Source organism: Leopardus geoffroyi, chromosome B1 (genome assembly GCF_018350155.1).
Source record: "Leopardus geoffroyi isolate Oge1 chromosome B1, O.geoffroyi_Oge1_pat1.0, whole genome shotgun sequence".
In the NCBI taxonomy this organism is placed as follows: domain Eukaryota; kingdom Metazoa; phylum Chordata; class Mammalia; order Carnivora; family Felidae; genus Leopardus; species Leopardus geoffroyi.
This window is the reverse complement of record NC_059327.1, coordinates 100,596,479-100,617,623: the sequence shown is the minus strand read 5'-3', so window position 1 is coordinate 100,617,623 and position 21,145 is coordinate 100,596,479. Positions and strand designations below refer to the sequence as shown.

The 21,145-nt window shown below is 39.2% G+C and overlaps 1 long non-coding RNA gene across 1 annotated transcript in view; it reads left to right on the top strand.

The window, feature by feature from the left end:
- LOC123592792 overlaps positions 1–20,852 on the top strand; it is a 144,419-nt gene extending 123,567 nt beyond the window's left edge. The window contains exon 4 of the long non-coding RNA XR_006709939.1: positions 20,569–20,852. This is a non-coding gene — a long non-coding RNA (uncharacterized LOC123592792). The remainder of the gene's footprint in view (positions 1–20,568) is intronic.
- Positions 20,853–21,145: the final 293 nt, after the last annotated feature.

Below are 21,145 nucleotides of genomic sequence, written 5' to 3'. Positions count from 1 at the left end.
GCTGTGGGGTAGGTGAAGTTGGGACTGGAGAGTATGTACCTGACATCATAAGATAGACCCACAGTCCTAGTGTCACCCCAGAGGCCATGAGCAAGCACCTCTAAAATGTCAGATGGTCCCTGAGATGCCACTAGAGGGCGCAGTATGGACATAACTATGAATTGCACTTAGGAGATGAGACTGATTCTTAGGTAATCAAAGGCTGAATTTGGAAGCTTTCTGAGGAAGTGAGAGAACTACTGAAAAACAGGATGACTGGGGAACCTAAAAGGGAAAGTTCTTTGAGAGAAATAATAGTGATAACAGCTACCATTTATTGAGCACTTACTAAGAGGCGGGTATGATTTAAGTGCATTTATGTCCTTGAATTCTTACACTCCACTTAATGAAGAGCTTTATTATTATCTTCAACAGATGAGGAAATGGAGACTTAGAGGAACTTGCCCATGGTCCTACAGCCTCTGCCTCTGTGTGGAGGAGCTGGTTTTTAATCCAGGACTATCTGAATCTAAAGACCTCTTCACTTCCGTTCTTAAAACTTAACCCTGGTATGCTCTATGAGGGAGGACTGAGGTTATCCCTGAAAGAGAGCAACAAAAAAGAGCAGCCTAGATGCTGGGAAAGGTTTCAAAATTCATACAACTCTGAAATGTTTTTTAGCCCCTCCTCTTTCTGGTGATTTGAGCAAAAGGTTTAGGCTATGGAACTTTCATGCTGAATCTGTGGTTACAGAATGGGTTTCAGTGGAACATTATCCATCCAGAAAAGGGGTCTTTGCTGGGAGAAAGACTCAGAACAACAACCTAAGAGAATTTGACTCTGATTTTCTTATCATTGGGTTCTCATAGATTCTGGCAGCATGCAGACTATATATGTTAGTGAGTAAATTCTAGACTTGAGACATTAGAAGGTGTACTACCACATTCACCTGAGGCCCATTGCTGGAGGGCAGCATCTCAGGTCGAGATCTTAGAGGGCTTCCCTTGTGGTTGTGAGAATTCTGTGGTTGGGAACAGCAGAACCATCCCACTGTGTTTCCTACAGTGAAGTCTGTGAAAGTGTTTGGTGGCTGGAATAGGGCGTCAGTCAGAGATAAGGATTTTCTGGTTCAATTTCTGACACAGATAACATTGTCATACTGCACAGACTTGTTTTCTCCTTTGGTCAAGTTTTTACCAAGATACTTTCCCTTTTTGACTAAAAGAATTTGGCTCAGTTAAGACTACTAGCAACTTCTCTCAGTTATCCTGCGCCCCCCATGCCTCCAGCACACACTAATTTGGTGATAATAGAATGCTAAAATAACTTACGGTATAAGTAAAGCTCTACAAAGGAGATGGATAGGCACTTTACAAAGCTGAAATGAAGGTTTTCTTTTTTATCAGCAATAACACTCAATGCTGATAGAAGTGTGGGGCATGGGAATGTATATATTAATAGTGGGGGTTATAATAGCAAGACCTTTGGGAGGGTTACTTAGTACTATTTTTTTAAAATTTATTTTTGAGAGAGAAAGCACGAACAGGGGAGGGGCAGAGACATAGAGAGAATCCCAAGCAGGCTCTGCACTACCAGATCAGAGCCCAATGCAGGGCTTGAACTCACTAACTGTGAAATCATGACCTGAGCCAAAACCAAGAGTTGGACACTTAACCAGCTGAGCCACCCAGACACCCCAGTAGTATCTATTAAAATTAAAAATATTCATTCCCTATGGCTCAGTTATTCCTCTTTTAGGAAATAACCTTTCCTTTTTTTTTCCTTTTTACTTGTTCCTGATTTGAATGGGAATACTTCTAATGCTTCATTATTCAATAATAATTTTTGCTGAAATTTTCTTTTCTTTTTCTATCTGTCTGTCTAGTAATCACCATCTTTTTAAGGAATATCCTTCCATTCTTTTTTTTTTAATTTTTTTTTCAACGTTTATTTATTTTTGGGACAGAGAGAGACAGAGCATGAACGGGGGAGGGGCAGAGAGAGAGGGAGACACAGAATCGGAAACAGGCTCCAGGCTCTGGGCCATCAGCCCAGAGCCTGACGCGGGGCTCGAACTCACGGACCACGAGATCGTGACCTGGCTGAAGTCGGACGCTTAACCGACTGCGCCACCCAGGCGCCCCTATCCTTCCATTCTTAGTTTCTATTATGAATCAAATTTGCATTTTATTGAATGCTTTTCCTGTATCTATTGTGATTGTCACACTTTCCACCCCCCCCCCCCCCTTGAATCTATTAAAGTAATGAGTTTTAATGATAGAATTTCTAATGACAAATCATTCCAGCACTTCTGGGGTAAACCAATTTGGTATAACACATCATTTTCATTAATTACTGAATTTAGCTTGCTAATAGTTGTTTCAGCATTTTGCATCAATATTCAGACATCAGATTAGCCTATACTGTTCCTTCTTTATGTCTTTCTTTAGTTTTGGAATCAAGAGTGTAACTGTCATAAAATGAGTTGAATACTTCTGTTTTTTTTATATTTTCTGAAAATGTTTGTATAATACTAGCATTTTCTGTTTCTTTTTTAAAAGTGTTTATTCATTTTTGAGAGAAAGAGAGGGAGAAACAGCACTCAAGCAAGCAGGGGAGAGGCAGAGAGAGAGGGAGACACAGAATCCAAAGGAGGTTCCAGGCTCTGAACTGTCAGTACAGAGCTTGATGCAGGGCTCTAACTCACGAACCGAGAGATCATGACCTGAGCCAAAGTCGGCCGCTTAACTGACTGAGCCACCCAGGGTGTCCTGGCATTATCTGTTTCTTGAATGTTTTTAAAAAAAAATTTTTTTTTTCAACGTTTATTTGTTTTTGGGACAGAGAGAGACAGAGCATGAACGGGGGAGGCGCAGAGAGAGAGGGAGACACAGAATCGGAAACAGGCTCCAGGCTCTGAGCCATCAGCCCAGAGCCCGACGCAGGGCTCAAACTCACGGACCGCGAGATCGTGACCTGGCTGAAGTCGGACGCTTAACCGACTGCGCCACCCAGGCGCCCCTGTTTCTTGAATGTTTTAGTAGAACCTAATTATAAAACAATTTGATCCCAGTTGTTCTATTTTTCCTTTATGGTAAATTTTTATTTACTTTTTTAAGTTTTTGCTCAATTTATTTAATGATACGGGACTATTCAGACTTCTTTTTAAATATAAGACAGTCTTAAGAGACTCTTAAAAACTGAGAACAAACTGAGGGTTGATGGGGGCTGGGAGGGAGAGGAGGGTGGGTGATGAGTATTGAGGAGGGCACCTGTTGGAATGAACACTGGGCGTTGTATGGAAACCAATTTGACAATAAATTTCATATTTAAAAAAATAAATAGATATAAGACAGTCTTGATAAAGTATAATTTTCTGTGAAGTTGCTTATTTTGTCTAAATTATAGGCTTGTTTTTTAGTATTCTCTTTACTTTCGTTTCTATGTAGTAATGTTGTCCACTTTCATTCTTAACGTTGTTTAGTTGTGATTCTTTCTCCCAATTAGCTCTAGAGAGGCAAGACCATGTAGCATTGGAAACAGATTATTAACAAAATAGTTTCTTTGTGGCAAAAGAATGAAAAGAGGAAAACACCCTAAGGCACTCATGAAAAATGCCCACCAATCCAAGGTACAATCTCTTGTACAAACTTGTATAAGAATAGCAAAATCCTTGTCCATTGTTTAATTTTCTTTCCTTTTTATTTTATAGTATTTAATTTTGCTTCCAATTTCCAAAAATGGTCTTTAAACACATACTAGGTACCAGGAGTGTTGCTATATGCTTCCACATGTAGATAAATACATGGTCCTGCCTATAGGGAATTCATCTAGGCAGGTCACAGAAAATAAGCAGGAACACTAGTGATGTAAGCACTGTAGATGTGTATTCAGGCCACATGGAAGCACTACTGTAGAGAGTCTACACCATGACTGGGGACAGGGATGAATCCCTACACAGTTCTGGGTGTGCACTATTCACCCTGAATTCTCTGCCGATGGCACCTCATGTAGCCTGTGTGAATATTGCTCTCTAGAGTTGGGTAATTAGATGACCTGGACTGAAATTAATCTTAGAATGAGCACAAAATGAGTACTAAAAAATGGATGGAAAAAAATCAGATGAGGGGATTAGAGAGAGTAGAAAGACAAGCCACTTGAGGGATTTTGCAAACACAAAGCTTTCCACAGATGAGGAAAACCCTGGTCAGATCATGAAGGTCCTTATATGCCATATTGAGTGAGTTTTGATTATAACCTCATGGTGAAGGGAAGATACTCAGGGACATTTAGTGTGGGGCTGACAGGGATCAGATTTACATATTAGGGGAATGGGTGTTGTGATTGGTGAGAAAGAAATATTTATGTTATTGCTTAGCCCAGAAGGAATTGTGATGATATAAATGAATACCCATGTGTCATAGAGAAGATGAAGGAGATGGGCAGAACCAGGAGGACTTATACTGCTCATCCTTGGACTTAGTTGAAGAGACATCCTCAAAGCCTACAGTAGATGCTTGTGTTTGCCCTCTTATGGCATACTATACTTATACTTCATCAAATTTATAATAGTCTGTAGCACTAATCCATTTATATGGTAGTTTATTTAACCTCTGTTCTGCCAATAATCTGTAACTCTACAAGGGTAGAGTTATTTGATTGCTCACTATTATATCCCAAATGTGTTGTTCAGTACTGAAATAGAAGAGATGCAAAAGAAGAAAGGGTTGTTGAGTGAATAATGAATGAATTCAAAAGAGGCAAGATTGACAATTAGATTTCTAGCTTGAGAATCTGTGCCATTCACTTCATAGATAGTAGAGGACGACTTACAGGCTTATGAGAAGTGGAAGTTTGAACACGGTGAGTTTGAAGTATTTGTGTGTGAGTTTCTAGCAGACATTGTGTAGAAGGAACTGAAACTTATGAAGGAGAGCTAAGCTGAAGACATTGAGCTAACACCCACTGGTATGTAAGCATTGCTGAAGTTGTGGGAATAAAGAGAGCTGGCTCAGAGAGAGCAGGTATGGTGAAAAGAAGATGGGGTGCCTGGACCAGAACCATGAGGATAATTGAAATTTAAAAGAAAGACAAGAGGCACCCTGAAGGAAACTTAGGTGCTCATTAAGAAGTAGAACAAAAAGTGATGTTACCATGGCAGAAGGAAGCATGTAGTCAAATACTGCCAAGAAGTCTAAGATATGAACCAAAAAATTTTCATTAGATTTGTGAACTAAGATCTTGGGAAGAACAATTTTAATTTTGTGAGCAAGGCCAGATTATCCTGGGTTGAGATGTAAGGGAGGGAGAGGAAATGGTGAGCATGTATGGCTTTTTTCTGGACACATCTTTGTGCTCTAATAGGAATTGTGAATGCGTAGTGTCAGGAGATACATATATACATTGAGGACAAAAGACTCTTCAGAGTTTTCACAGCTAAATTGTGACTCACATAACCTTGGTTAAGGATATTATGAAGTGCTTCTGTTGACTATTACATCCCGATTAAGACTTCACAATTTATGAATAAGAATTTGAAAATGGTTTTGAGGAGAATCACCAGATGGTTATTTGATCAGAAAGTAAGCCTTTGAAGATATTAAGTGGGAGAACTATCTCAAGCATAAGGAGTGCTGTTACTCAGAAGAGGTTGACTATTTGTACTTTATCTCCCCTGGAAAGAGAAAGTGAAAAAGGACTTTGGTTGAAACATGAGGGATTTAATCTAGAAATCAAAATTTCCTGACACTGTGATGGTTCAAGCAGGTTGCAGAAGTTGCTATAAAATCTCTTCTTCGAGGTCTCAGAAAGTTAACATTAATAGTTTTGAAATAAGGCCTTGAAGAGTAAACATTGGTGAATTTGATTAATCCTTTCTGAGAGAGAATAGTTGGCCAATGGCTACAGTAGCTAAGGGACTGTCCGTGTACCTCCCTACAGCTGCGTGGTGAGTCTCCTGCCAACTAAATCAAGCTGATTTGACACAAAGTGGTTGTTTGTAAGCCCCTGAGAGCTCTTTCGGCATCTCAAACCCCAGAGCTGCTCACAGTATTTCCTGTGGGCTTCGAGTTTAGACCTCAGTAAACTTGAAAAATCCATCTGGCGTTGGCTGAGTCTAGAATTCAGGAATGTACGACAAAAGCAGAAGCAAAGTGAAAATCTCAGAGCACTATATGTCCGTGTGAAGTTTGGAGGCCTAAAACCCTCTTTATTTTTCTCTCACATTAAACTGAATGGATGAACAGCTCATTGTGGGTGGTTTGTGTGGTTTATATATTATTAGTCATCTTGCAGCATTGTGAGACCCAGGCCACTCCTACCACCAATTATGTGTGTGTGTGTGTGTGTGTGTGTGTGTGTAAAGAATATAAGCCAACCATACTATCTTCATTCAAACTCCGTTTTATTCTGTTAAAAATTTTTCTTTGTGTAGGAAACATTCTGTTACTTTTGAAAGGAATGATTTCTTGAAATGTCTTTACAAAGGCATTTGAATTATATTTTAAAGTTTTCATTGGTATTATAATTATTGTGACTATAAAGAGCTCTGTGAAAATGTATTGACATAGATATTAAAGTCAGAACAGGAAAAAAGAGAGAGAAATTTTTACTTAATATATGCTTCATATGATGATGGTTCCTAAGTTTAAAATTGTGGTAAGCTTAGAAAGGATGTTGATTTTTTTTCTTGTACCTAATATAAATTGTTATTTAACCAGTAGTAAACAAGATAAGTAGTTATTTCCATGGCTAATTATGTTTATGTGTTTATCTTTGTATATTTTCTACTCCATCTTCCTTTTTAGATTATGTGCTTAAATTAATTACCTTAGAACCTAAAACAGAGACAATACAAAAATTGTGCCCAGAGTAAAAATATAGGTTGCTTTTGAATAGAGTAATTAGCTACTAGATTCATTAATTCAGGGTATACTCATATAACTCATTCATTCTTTCACTTATTCATTTGGTGGCTACTCTGTACCATGAGTCATGCTTAGCACTGGGATGAATAACACATGTTGCATGCCTTCCAGAAGTTTGCAATCTGTTGAAGGGAAACAGGCATATGAAAAAAAAAAAAAAAAAAAAAAGAAAGGCAAATGTATAGCTAAACTGTTTGGGTTGAATGTGACAGAGACCCAACTTAAACTAGTTTAAGAAAAATGGGAAATTTATTCAGAATCCAGTGAAGTTAATAGCAAAGCATGAAAAGATAGGGATGCAGCCAAGCCTTGAGGACAACTGGCAGCAATAATTTATCCTAAGAGTGAGTTTGTCTCCTTCACCTCTGTGGTTTCTTTAGAGTAACACCTTCATCATCCCTCATTACAGATCAGGTTTATTCTCTGTAGTGGTGAATTCACTATTGAAACTCTTAGCTACCAAGTCTATGATTTCTGCAAAGGAGAGGGATTCATTAACTTTCAAAGCTTCCATTTAAAAATTTCTTGAGATGTTCTCCAATCATCTTGGCCTAGACCAGGAGTCCAATTCTAGATCGGTCAAGTGTGGCTGTTGGGAGAGGGTCATGTAAGAATTTGGCTCCTCTTGAAACAGCTACATGGGTAGAGATTGGAAGAGCAATTCTGAAGAGGTCTGGACTGCCAAACTATATATATTCTGCTATGATACGTGGCATGATAAAAGTCTGGACAGATATCAGTGAGGGCATAAAATGGGGCTTACTCCACTTGGGAGAATCAGTTGACTCTTATAGGGAAAAGGTGATACCTAAGCTTGGCTTTAGAACATATATAGTTAGTCCTCAGGCAGATTTTGGGATTGGGGTTGGGAGAGTGGGGAAAGGGTGTAGGATTGCTGAAAAAGGAAGTCTGGAGAGGCAGGTTGGGCCAAAAGAGTGAAGATCTTCTATTTCATGTGCTTTCCTGTAGACAAATTCTGAAAAGGTATTTTTTGAAAGAAGTACCTATAAGTTCCTTTAGCGTGTTTTCCAGCTAAGACGAGGAAACCATACACCTTGTTGTTTTTCTTCTCTAAGTGTAAAATATGTAACTTTCTTAAAAGTCTAGCATTTTGAAAGGTTTATACATTTATATTTAAAACAAATATATGTAGGGGCACCTGGATGGCTCAGTTGGTTGAGTATCCAACTTCAGAACTTGTGTGTTCCCGTCCCACATCAGGCTCTGTGCTGGCAGCTCAGAGCCTGGAGCCTGCTTAGGATTCTGTGTCTCTGTCTCTCTCTGTCCTTCCCCAACTAGCACTCTGTGTGCGTGTCTCTCTCAAAAATAAATAAACATTCAAAAAAATTAGAAAAAAAAGAAGTGTATATAAATTTGCATAGATTTTATAGAACCTATTTGCATAGAAACTTTGTAATGTTGGTGTCTACTGCTAATGTTAGAAATGTGGCCTTGATACAAGTGTCTGACCTTTGGTGGAGAGAGGAGGAAGGATTAAAAATGGGCTAGAAGTTTGGGAAAGTGGGAAGCACAAGAGTTGGACCAAGATGGGGACTAAAAAAGTGAGCTGAAGATAAAGATTCAGCTTTAAATTGTAAATGGAAGCCACTTCCTGGAAGAAGTGGTTCTAGGAACAGAAAAAAATTGTTCTACATGTAGAGAGAAATTTTGAGTGGTGACAATTAATCTGGGAGTATTTGTAAGCATATAAATTATTATTTTATAATAATATATTATTTGAATCAATTGAACTTGAGACCTGAAATTGACAGTCAATGGTATTCAATTATTGCATTCTTCCTAAGTTTTTTGACTTGGGTTTTGCAAATATTAATAACTGCTCAATTAATTAGGCAGCAGTCATGAGGACAGAAGCCTTGTGTTTTTATGTCTTTCAATATGGCTGCCTCACTGTTGAGTATGTAAAAAGATTGACTCACTGATTGATTTCCACTAATTTGACAAATACATCTTATAGGATATTGTAGATATGTACTTTAGTAAGATACAAAACTAAGTTTAATTCATCAAGATTTTCTCTTAATAGTGGACTGATTCTTTACAATCAGTGCAGTGAATAACATAGTGTTTGATTAGATATTTGTTTCGGTTTAGGAAGATTTGCTTAAAGTGGAGCAGATTTCAGAATGACAAAACAAGTTTCCCTGGCAAGTTTGGTATCAAGCGTTTTGTTTTGTTATACTTGATTATGTACTTTGGCTGCATAAACCAAACATATGTTCCAATCCAATTTAGTCTCTGTTCAGAATGATTTTCCTTATTTGTCCAAAAGTTTCAGAACTAATTTTTTTTTGCCCTTACTCTGAGCATTCAGCCTTCATGTATTTCAGGGACAACAGGCACCCCAGGGATTTGGGTTTGACTCATGACTTTTATAGTTAAGAAGCAAGCCATGCTATTTTAGGTGGTTTTAGTGGTGGCAAGTTGGAACCATATACAGTGTAATTTGTTTTCTGACACAGGTGATAGAAAAATCACTTAAGTTTCTATATGTCATAGTTTAACCAAAATGTTTCCTGTTTACTGTCTATGCTTTTGTTCTACTAGAACAAAATATGCTCCTTGTCATTTAGGAAATTACAAGGGTTTTAGTAGCTCTGAAGACATAATCTCATGTCTTTAATGTAAAAGTCTTTAGCGTATTCTATGCTTTGCTCAAGAACATAATGCTTTTAGAATCTCAGGTTATATATTTATTGAAATAAAAAAAAACCCAACCCAGTTCTTCCCCATTGTTATTCTCTTCCCTATGTGTTTCCTTTATTACTCATACAGAAAACTTCACTTCTGATCCTTCTGGTCACCGAATGGGAAAATTTTTTCCCCCACACCAATGAGCAGTTTTCTGTGACTCCACCTGGGTGTCCTACAATTTAACACAATTCTAACACTATCTATGTGGAGATAGTGTGAGATTTCATAGGTCAGGGGCTCAGTCCCACAAGGCTGCCCCTACCCCCTCACTTTCAGATGTTAGTTACAAGCCTAGGTTATCACCTGTGCTTCTGACCAACCAGCTATAAATCAAAGGTTCCAGTGATCCCCTCGGTGGGCTTGATTAATTTGCTAGAGTAGCTTACAGAACTCAGGGAAAGACTTACATTTACCAGTCTATTAAAGGATATGACAACAGGTATAAATGAATAGCCAGACGAAGAGGTACATAGGGTGGAGTCTGGAAGGGACCCAAGTGCAGAGAGCTTCTGTCCCTGTGGAGTGGGGATGTGACACTTTCTTGGTGTGGATGTGTCTGCCAACCTGGAAGCTCTCTGAACCTGGTACTTCTGGGTTTTATAGAGCCTTCATCACGTAATTAACTCCATTTTCAGTTCTTCTCCCTTCTCAAGAGAATGCGGGGTGGGGCTGAAAGTTCTAAACTTCTTATCATGGCTTGGTCTTTCCTGTAACCAGGAGCCCACCCAGAGATGCCTCATTAGAGCCACAGATATTTCTGTCTCCCAGGAAATTACTTGGGTTTCAGGACCAGGAACAAGGGTTAAAGATCAAATATTAGAACAAAATATGCTCCTTGCCATTTAGGAAATTACAAGGGTTTTAGTAGCTCTGTGCCATGAATGGGGACAAAGATGAGCATATATATTTTCTATTATCTCACACTTACTTCATACAGCCCCCTGGATTCAATTGTGTGAGATAGACAGTGAACAATCTTAGGTCAAAAATAATTTTCACAAGAGAATTATATTACAGGTTAAATTTATAAAACTATTTCAGGGAATAATATAGTTTTGACAATAAGCTCAATGTTTTTTGCATGAATTCCATCTGCATTTGTTAAATTGTTTTCTCAATACCCCTGTTGGCTATGTGAATCATAGGATTCCCAATTATTTGATAAATGTCGAGTATGAAGTTTAATATATTTAGACTTGACAAAAGTTATCCAACAAGTGAGTCACAGTGAGAAATATCCAATACAAATATGCTATTCCCTTAAATTCAGATTAAGAAAAAAGAAATATGTGTTTAATATTTTCTCAATTATTTTAACATAGAGTCATAGTAGCATACTAATCACATATTAGAGTTAGACAGTTCCTAGAAAATTACCTGGTCCAAGTCTTTCCGTTTCAGATGAAGGAGGAAGACCTGATATGTGCCTATTCATTCATCCAACTAGTGGCATCAGCCAGGCATATCGCAGAGAAGCCCTGTGATAGCTGCCACAAGGACTCATAACCACAACTACCATCATCATTGCTACGTTGGTGTGTGTGCTACACAGTGTCCTAGTGTTTTATTTAATCCTTGCAATAGTTTAATGAGTTACTTTTGCATCCCCGTTGAACGGGAAAAGAAGAGAGGGGGAATTCGAGGGGGAATTCACTTTTCAGCTAAGTGATAAAAGAACTCTGACCCCACATCTCCCTGACTTCAAAACCCAAAGTCTCTTTTCAGCTGTTTTACCATTAAACAATGGTGCCATGGTAAACCAGTTGTCAAATGTGGAAGGTTTAAAGCAAGTCTGTGACAAGATCAATGCAGAAGTTTTGGTGGGATAATAAAACCAGGTGTGTGATTCTAGTAGGTAAAAGACTATTTCATATCTGGTGGAGTTCCTTTGAATGGAGAATGTAGATCTCATAAGTGGACCTCTCTAATTATCCCAATGCTTGTCCAAAGAATCTTTCTCCTTTTCCTTCCTGCCATCAACCCAGATTTAGAAGGAAGTTGGGAGAGATATGTAAATGAATAAAAATAACCCAGGAAGCTTTGCACTGATTAAAAAAAATATTTTTGTCCTGATTTGGAAATAGTTATTGAGTAAATTATTCCTGACTTCATAAAGCTCATGTTCTTGTGTGTGTGTGTGTGTGTGTGTGTGTGCACGTGCGTGTGTGCAGTAGGATGCGCATAAATAAAGAGCTTTATTTGACCATAAATAACTTTCCACAGCAGTAGCTTCTTACATGAATGAACACATTTGGAGAATACGGATTACTATTTAGATGTTTTTTTTAAATTCAATAAGTTCCTACTAAATTCAGAGACTGAGAATTTGATCCCAGAAGATTGATCAAAGGCCTTGTATTACTAAAATGGCTGTTTTCATAAAAATGTTTTCAAAGATCTCTAAAGCTCTATAAACACTTCATTTTTGTACATGTTATAACTGTCTGCTGAAGAATTCATCCTGTAGATGGCTTAAAATCTCCAGACTGGGTGAGAAAAGTGAAATAGGATATGGTATGAGAGTAGATGGTCAAATAAGGGAGAGGAAAATACTCTCTATTTATCTTCTGCTTGGAAATAAATATACAGGAAACTCTTACAATGGCAGCCTTTTTCTTTTCTTTTTTTCTCTTCTCTTCTTTCTCTTCTCTTCTCGTCTCTTCACTTCTCTTCTCTTTCCTTCCCTTCCCTTCCCTTCCCCTCCCCTCCCCTCCCTTCCCCTCCCCTCTCCTCTCCTCTCCTCCTCTTCTCTTCTCTTCTCTTCTCTTCTCTTCTCTTCTCTTCTCTTCTCTCCCCTTCTCTCCCCTCCCTCTTCCCTCCCCTCCCCTCCCTTTCCTCTCCTCTCTCCTCCCTTTCCTTCCCTTCTCTCCCCTTTCCCTCTCTTCCCTTCCCTTCCCTTCCCTTCCCTTCCCTTCCCTCTCTTCCCCTCTCTCCTCCCCTCCCCTCCCTCTCCTCTCCTCTCCTCTCCTCTCCTCTTACCTTTCCTTTCCTTTCCTTTCCTTTCCTTTTTCCTTTTTAAAGCTATGGATGCATTAAAAAACAAACAAAAATAAACACAAACTGCATCTGGAAGCATTTTGAGCTAGGGCATTATAAAAATGTGTCAGATTATATATTGGGAAAAGAGTTGGTTTAAAGTAACACTAAAATTCAAAATGAGATTGTTTATGTCTCTGTTGTATGTCTGGAGAAAAAAAAATTCACTGCCATTAACAAGGTTGTTCTCCACAAAGCCCTCAGGGATCTAGTGCCTCTTCGCTTGGTGTTTTGCCACATATGACATCTTTTTTTAAGGTCACCCTATGATCCAAGAAGGCTGCTTCAGCTCCAGCCATCATGTTCCTTTTCAAGTAGCAGGAAGAAGAAGGAAGAAGATATATCTATCCTCTCCCTTTAAGATTATTTACCATAATTTGCTCACACATATCACTTCTATTTATACCCCTCGGGCCAGAATTTAGAAAATGGCTATACCTAAATGAAAAGAGACTGGGAAAAAAGTCTTTATTTCAGGTGGTCAAATACCTAACTAGCTTAGGAATTCTATGACCATAGGAAGCAAAATAAAATAAAATAAAATAAAATAAAATAAAATAAAATATAAGTAAAAAAGATAGTGAGGGACAACTATGGCAGTTTCTGCCACAGATGACTCTCACTCTGTTCTCTGCCCCAAGTCCCACATGTCAATGATTTTAAATCCAGAATGAGCATGCCTTCAGTGAAATCTGTTCTTTCCAACTTGTTTCTGAGATGGAAAAACACCTTTTAATGCCCTGAGATATATGGTGGGCAGAAGCTGGTTTTAAAAAAAGATGAATGCGAAATGGGTTTGCAGTTTGCTCTGGGTCCCACTAAAATTTCACAGAAACAGTAGCATCATCTCTGCATGACCTGTTCGCTTCATAAGGATGCCTTTAAAGTTGCAAAACAATTCAGGCTCCTTCAGGCACCTGGAATGTTCTTGCGCCATTGCCTGACTCACTTTAAATTGAGAAACAGTTGGGACCTGGGACTGCAAATCCTGCTGCCTGACCTCCGGAGGATTTTCCTTTCTGGAGTTTTAATAGGTGTCATCAGCCTAGTAGGGGAGTCTCTTGGCAAACCTGAGGCTTTCTCCCTCCAGAAGCTCACTGATCCTGCCTCTGTGAAAGGGCCAAATTTGTCAGTGGGAAAAGAATTTTAAGAAGTATCATGAAGTAAACTGTTTTGCCATGGACTGAATATTGACCCTCAGTAATAAAAACTTCATACATTTTCAACCATGGCATGAAACCATCTCTTTAAATAATTAGCAAGTGGAGAGACAAGAGGTAGGAATTCACTTAGCTCTTTGAAAAGGAGAACTTTATTAGACTTGGGCACACTGGGAAAGAGTGAATCAAATCAAGGCATATTTAACTTTTCATGCTTGAATACTGAGAGTATTTTTCAAAGGTCTTATATGTGAACACAATAGCAGTGTTGCAGTTGTGTGTCTGTCCGTGTAGCTGAGATTTATTGTTAGGCACTTTTCAAGTCAAATATTTATTCCTACTAGAGAGTAACACTGTTCTTCAATTATTTCTTTTTCTCAGTCTCTTCCCTCACCCACTTTAAAAATGATCCAAATGTTCCACTCACTGAGTGTGGGAAGACACAGAGCAGCAGGAGGGAAAGAACAACAGAAACTCAGTGAAGGCCATTGGGAACCTCTGCCAAGAAGCATTTTGAAGAGGTTAATAATGCTCAAATAATAATGCTTTTAAGTTGCCTTTACCTTGAAAACATCCAGCTACTGTGTGGAGTTTAAATTATCTACCTAATAGCAGCAATTCAAATTAAAAATTTTTTTTTTTAATTTTTTTTTTCAACATTTATATTTATTTTTGGGACAGAGAGAGACAGAGCATGAACGGGGGAGGGGCAGAGAGAGAGGGAGACACAGAATCAGAAACAGGCTCCAGGCTCTGAGCCATCAGCCCAGAGCCCGACGCGGGGCTCGAACTCACGGACCGCGAGATCGTGACCTGGCTGAAGTCGGCGCTTAACCGACTGCGCCACCCAGGCGCCCACAGCAATTCAAATTTTAATTGCCTACTGTTATATATAGAAATATTTGGTTGGACCAAGTTCTCAAATGTTGGTCAGTTTTCTGGGTTTTAAAAGGTGTTACTCATTACACCACGTGGAGCCTCCGTTCTTTGTCCTTTCCGGCCATAGTTATATCGGCTTCCAAATTCAGCACTGTGACAACATTCCAGTAGAGTATCCAAAGTTGTTTTTACAGTCTGACAGAGAAGAAAAGAAAACGTATTGGGTAAAGTATGAGAGAGTTTCTCTTTCTCCTAAACTTCCTCCCACCAGAAAGAAACAAAATTAAAAACAAAGCAACCAGAAAATAAATGTGCGTCTGGGAATCCAGGGATTAATTTCCTCATAATATACCTGTTTCAGCAAATACTTGCAGAAGTGTTTGCCTGTTCCTCAGATGTCATAGCTTTCCTTTGGTCTCTCTTGGTGGATCCAGTTTCTCAGCAGTATGATGTATTCCTTGTTGTTTCTAGTATTTTCAGTGGACAAGAATCATCTGGTACATAATCCATGACTGGGCTGGAGGCTGAGTGCAGCTGGCCACAGCTGTGCTAGAGTAGCCTGAGAACTGAACTGTTCATATAAGGTGGTTTAAGAAGGTATTTGCAAGTGGAGCAGAAAATGGGCTCTGTGCCAAGCTCAACTGCTGACGGGGGTTAGTCTCTCAAGGAATCACACTGGTCGTTGGTGGTCACAGAGATGGAGCTGAGCATAAAGTGGAGAATTCACTACCCCTAAGCCTGTTGCATGGCTAATTTCAACCTCTCTCTGGTCACGTGGATGTTCCTAATGTAGTGAAAGGCCATGCCCTTTTCTTTCCTGCCTTCTAAGGCTTTTCACCACAAATTCCTCTTTGGAGAAATTTTAGCAGTGATGCCATATTTTCATTAATAATGGAGTGCATATATAGGGACTTGTAAAGGATGCAAACTCATGCCAAATTGTCACTCTGGGGCAGCAGAAGATCAGGAATAATGAAAGTGAACAGGACAAAGAATATGAATTGGCAGGAGGGGCCTGGTTTGCTTTAGTTTCAGACAGACTAAGGGAAGGATTTTGATTTCATACAGTAAGGTAGTCCTGGATGTCATGGGTTAGCATGCAAAATGATGAAGTCTAGACAATAAGCATCAAGAGCAAGAAATTTTCATTCCTGAGACATCAAAAGATGTGGGGCTCTAGAAGACATGGATGTGGGGCTTCTAGGCTCTGGAAGACATGGTGGAGCCCACACAGAGGAGACACTGAGACAGGCTTTTGGCAAAACAGAGGATGTTTTTATGTTTTCCATATATGTACTTCTGACTACATATGGGTGCTCATTGCCAAAGGGAGAACTCATGGGCTGTCCCCTCCTGACTTAGCAATGCCAGAGGTAGTCAACCTTCTGGGAACAACACACATATCTACCTAAAATTGGTCATGGCTCTATGATCATCACTTATTTTGAAAATTCACTGCCAAATGAAGTTACTTGAGAACTTTATTTAAATTTTTCTCCCAGTATAAGCAGGAGATAATTTTAAATCATTTTCAAAATTCAAAGAAGTCATTAAATTAAACATTGTTACCTTACCCACTGCTTCTTTCGTGATTGAATAAGAAAGCTTAATATTGAAAATGAAAGACCAAAATATTAGAGGACTTTCTATTAAGTTTAATGTCTTCTGTGGTATTGTTACATAGCATTTTCATGAGACAGCTAAGTAGATCATGCACAATTGGCAGGTAAAACAAAATAGTAACAAGACATAGTGAAGGAAAGAGTCATGAAGATAAAGGGTACCTAAGGCTGACATTTCTTGATGGCATTAATGAGGACAGTGTAGCTTCAGGTAGATCTTTTAACCAAATTGGTAGATCTGGGCTATGTTGTATGTGTGTTGGCAGATGGGGTGCAGTCCCTACTCTCTCTCTATCTCTCTGTCTCTATGTCTCTGTCTCTCTTTCTTTTTTTAATTTTTTTTATTTTTTTTTCAACGTTTATTTATTTTTGGGACAGAGAGAGACAGAGCATGAACGGGGGAGGGGCAGAGAGAGAGGGAGACACAGAATCGGAAACAGGCTCCAGGCTCTGAGTCATCAGCCCAGAGCCCGACGCGGGGCTCGAACTCACGGACCACGAGATCGTGACCTGGCTGAAGTCGGACGCTTAACTGACTGCGCCACCCAGGCGCCCCCATCTGTCTCTCTTTCTATCTCATCTTTTCCTTACTCCCACTGTCTTTATCCAAAATTTTCAGGGTTGTTGACAAATGAATATAATGGATATGAGAGGAAGCTTGTCCTGTGGTTCTGGGGGGCCCGAGGAAAGGATTAGCAATCCAGGCCTGACTTTTAGCATCTCTTATGAGTAAGTGAAAGCCAACAAGAGTAAGGGCTGAGGCCACCCCCTCGCAATGGCTGTCAGTAGGGGTCAGGGCTTTGAAAGCTTGGGCCAAGGATTTCCTCTCAGTATGTCTCACGGACATGCATATATTCAAATTGTATGGACTGAGCATGCTGTTCATTGGACAGCAGTATTTTTATTGCTTCACCATACTTAACCCTCTGCTTCCACCAAAGAGCCATTTAACTTTCCTTTTTTGCTTCAAAAATCATGAGTTTCATTTATTTTTAAAAAACAAGTACTCATTGATTGCTTCTGTGTGCATTATACCAAACACTGAACTGTGGCAGTAGGAAGAATTTAAGACACGATCCTTGTCCAGTGAATGTCCTTACACATACAATCACATCAAGGTCTGTATAGTAGTTTAAGAGCTGTGGAAGAAGTAATTACAGCAGAGCTAAAGTTAGGGAAGTTAGAAAGACAAGTTTTCATGAGAACGAAACATTATACAGACTAAGTTTTCATGGACTCTGGTGCCTGATTTTTTTTTGAATGCGCCTTTCCTGATATTATTGCAAGTCTTAGGGACATAGGCATGGCTTAGTGTATGCTCTTGTGGTTGATATACATACTTATATCTTCACCACTGTTGTTTTCTCTTCATTTCACAAGGACACCAAAACTAGTGAGAAAAGGCCAATGAGGAAATTCTTGGGGGAAAAATCCCACATCTAATATTTTCATTTCTAATGAGAAAACCCAAAGGGAAAAAAGGTACTTGATACACAGAAGATGCTGGCAAAATATTTTACTAGGATGTGGTTTTGATCAGGTTACCATTTCTTCTGGGATAGAATGTGTTTTGTTATACTTTTTAAATAATTTTTTGATCTCCCTTGCACGTTCTCCATTATGGGCTCTTTCCTACTCATTGAAAAATTATGCAGAAATACATAGTACATGCTATTCTATATTCACATTAGGCTAGCTTGGAGAGTTTTAGGGAGAACACATGCAATTCTTCCACTAGGCTTAGCTGTGTTAAATCAGAGAAAGTATTTTTCCTTGTCCCCAAATGTGGGTCTAGAGGCTAGAGCCCTGACTGTTGGCATGTCACCAGCTTTCATGGCTTGCCTAGTTCTTAGAAATGAAAGAAATACATTTTTGCAGTCACATGAGTCAAACATGAGATTTAGTTTTATTCCTTATTTGGGGACCACTTGACAGTTTTTTTCATTCTAGGTGATGTGGCTGGCTCAGATGCATTGCCAATACATTCATTTTACGAGTGAGCTCTCATCCTCACTTCTCTCCCAAAATATAAAATGAACATGACAAAATTATGTGACAGTTGCTATAGGCAACAATATTCTATTTATCTTTGCAATAGAAAGGCTCATCAAAGAATTTTGTCCAGGTATTTTTGTCACTTGGAGCAGTTATGTTGAATGTCCCTTAGCTTTGGTTTTGGTTTTGTAACGTAACACATAGCCAAGGTGTCAATACAGTGCCTATGTGGAGTCCAGATATCATTCTGCCATAATGACTATAACATGGTGTGAATGTTGAAACCAGAAAGTTCATTTTTGAAGTCTGAAAGCAGCTGAGAACAGATGAGGGTAACAGAGCAAAGCTTGCTTCCAGCCTTGGCTATTTCTACTGCCAGGACATTCTTCTCCCATTACTTCATATGGACCAGATAGGAACTAAGGTGCTCTGCAGATATCCCCATGATTCCTGCTAATAAAAAGAGTAGGGGATCAGCTTACACAGTGCAACCATGGATCACCTGTTAAATACTTGCTGGTGATGTTCAGCTCTCTAGATTATAGCAGCTTCCCAAACTTTACTGTGTCTGCAAATCCTTGGAGATTTAGTGTATCCAAGGTGGAGGGAGCCCAGATAATCTACACGTTTAACAAGCTCCCGGGAGATGGTGATATTGCCGGTTTGTGGACCACACCTGGGTAACATGAAATAGGGCATGATGCTGAAGTGGCCTAGCTGTCAGGTCTAATGGCAATATCAGCAAGCTTATTTCTGATCTGTGGGATTGACTGCATTCTGAATCTTAGTTTACCTCCTTTTAAGTATTTGTTGTTGATCAAGAGAAGGAACTGGTGTTGATAGAGGGTATAGAGGGCTAGAGGGTATATGGAAAGGTCTCAGAGTATGGGATAGCCTTCAGACTCCCATAATTCTGTAGGCCCTACTGGTTAGAGAGCTATTTGTATTAACAAACCGTCCCTTTCATATGTTAGATCTTAGTTTAAATTAGTTTCATTAGCTGGTCTACTCCTAACTGGGAGTTGGGTTACTAAGGGAAGCCTGAGATAAGAATAAGAGTTTGGGGACTTCTATAGGAAAAACAATCTTGTGTGTTTCCTTTACTGTCACGCTACTACCACATCTGACTTCTGACACTTCCAGTTACCAAATGTGTGTTTCCCCCTGACACCAGCAATTCTCTTAGACCAGCTGAGAGTCCTACAATTCAGCTCAATTCTGACATCATTTACCCGGAGATGGTGTCAGATCCCACAGGTTCAGAGCTGGTCCCATAAGACTGACTACCCCCCCCCCCCTTTCAGGTGCTAATCCCAAGTCCCAAGTTATCACTTGTACTTCTGATTGACCAGCTATAAGTCACGGTTCCCTGATTTTTTCTCTTTGCGTTTGATAATTTGTGAGAATGACTCACAGAACTCAGGGAAACACACTTACTGGTTTATTATAAAAGGTTATGATAAAGGACACAGATGAACATCCAGATGGAAGAGATGCTTAGGGCAAGGCACAGAGAAAGGATGAGGAGGTTTTGTATCCTCAACAGGCAAACCACCATCCCAGTCCTCCATGTGTTCAGCAACCTGGAAGCTCTCTGAACCCAGTACTTTGGGGATTTTTATAAAGGCTTCATCATATAAGCATGATCAATCTGCAAATTAATCTCTAGTCCCTTACCCTCTCCTGGAGGATGGGAAGTGGATGAAATTTCTAGGTTTCTAATAATAATGGCTTGGTCTTTCTGATGACTAGTCCCTGACTTGAAGATATCCAGGAGCCCACCAAGAGTCGCCTCATTAGCACAAAAGACATGGCCATCACCCAGCAAATTACAAGAGATTTAGGAGCTCTGGGTCAGGAACCAGGGCCCAAGACAAATAGACTAACGACAACAACAAAATGCTCTTAGTGCTCTTGTCACTTAGGAAATTATAAAAATTTTAGGAGCTCTGTGCCAGTAACTAGGGATATAAACATTTTTCCTATTATTTCACAGAACTGGAAACAATGAAGAAAGGTAATTTTGGGGTATGTGGCATTTCAGAGAATAATTGATCTGCAAGAGGCAATGGACAGTCCAGGAGACAATAGGAGTCTGTGCTGATTGGCCTGATGGAGACTGAGATGACATCACTAATGACCAACTCAAAATGCATATTTCATTGATCATGAACTAACTGTATCATCTTCTTTTTTAAGAAACAATGTAATAAAAAAAACACACTCTGATAAGACATTCTTCCCCTTTCTTTTCAGGTGGATTCCTCCTGGTTTGGCAGCCAAGAAAAGATTTATTTCAGTGTTTACACCTGCTGGAAAATTGGGAATTCCAGAAATCTCACAGTGTCCAGACCAGTTTTCTTTACAAATCTGGGATGCAGCACCCTCTTTTGAAAAACAGAGATCAGTTCTTAGACTTTGTACATTTATACCAGTTTTACTTCATTGGTACCAGGGTGACTTGAATTCTTGAAAAGGATGCAGTTTCCTAGAAACTTTTAGAAGAAAAGCATTAAAATAAAAGTTGACCATTGAATGGCTGGGATTTTCTGCATCAATGGATCTGGTGCACTTAATGGGCATTGAACTGTTCCAACTGAACCATGTTCTTTCATTTCAAATAAGTTGATTTTTTAAACAGTAAATTGTGAGAATGAGAAATTTTGAAAGGGCAGTGGCAAAATTGTAGGTGAGATGTGCTTATTTATCATAACTTATTATGTTTAATCAAAATTACATTAGTACCCAACTTTCTTAGGATTAAAGACCAAGTAATATAATGAAATAAGAATTAGGAAATCAGGGCCCTGATCACTATTTGAATTTCTACCAT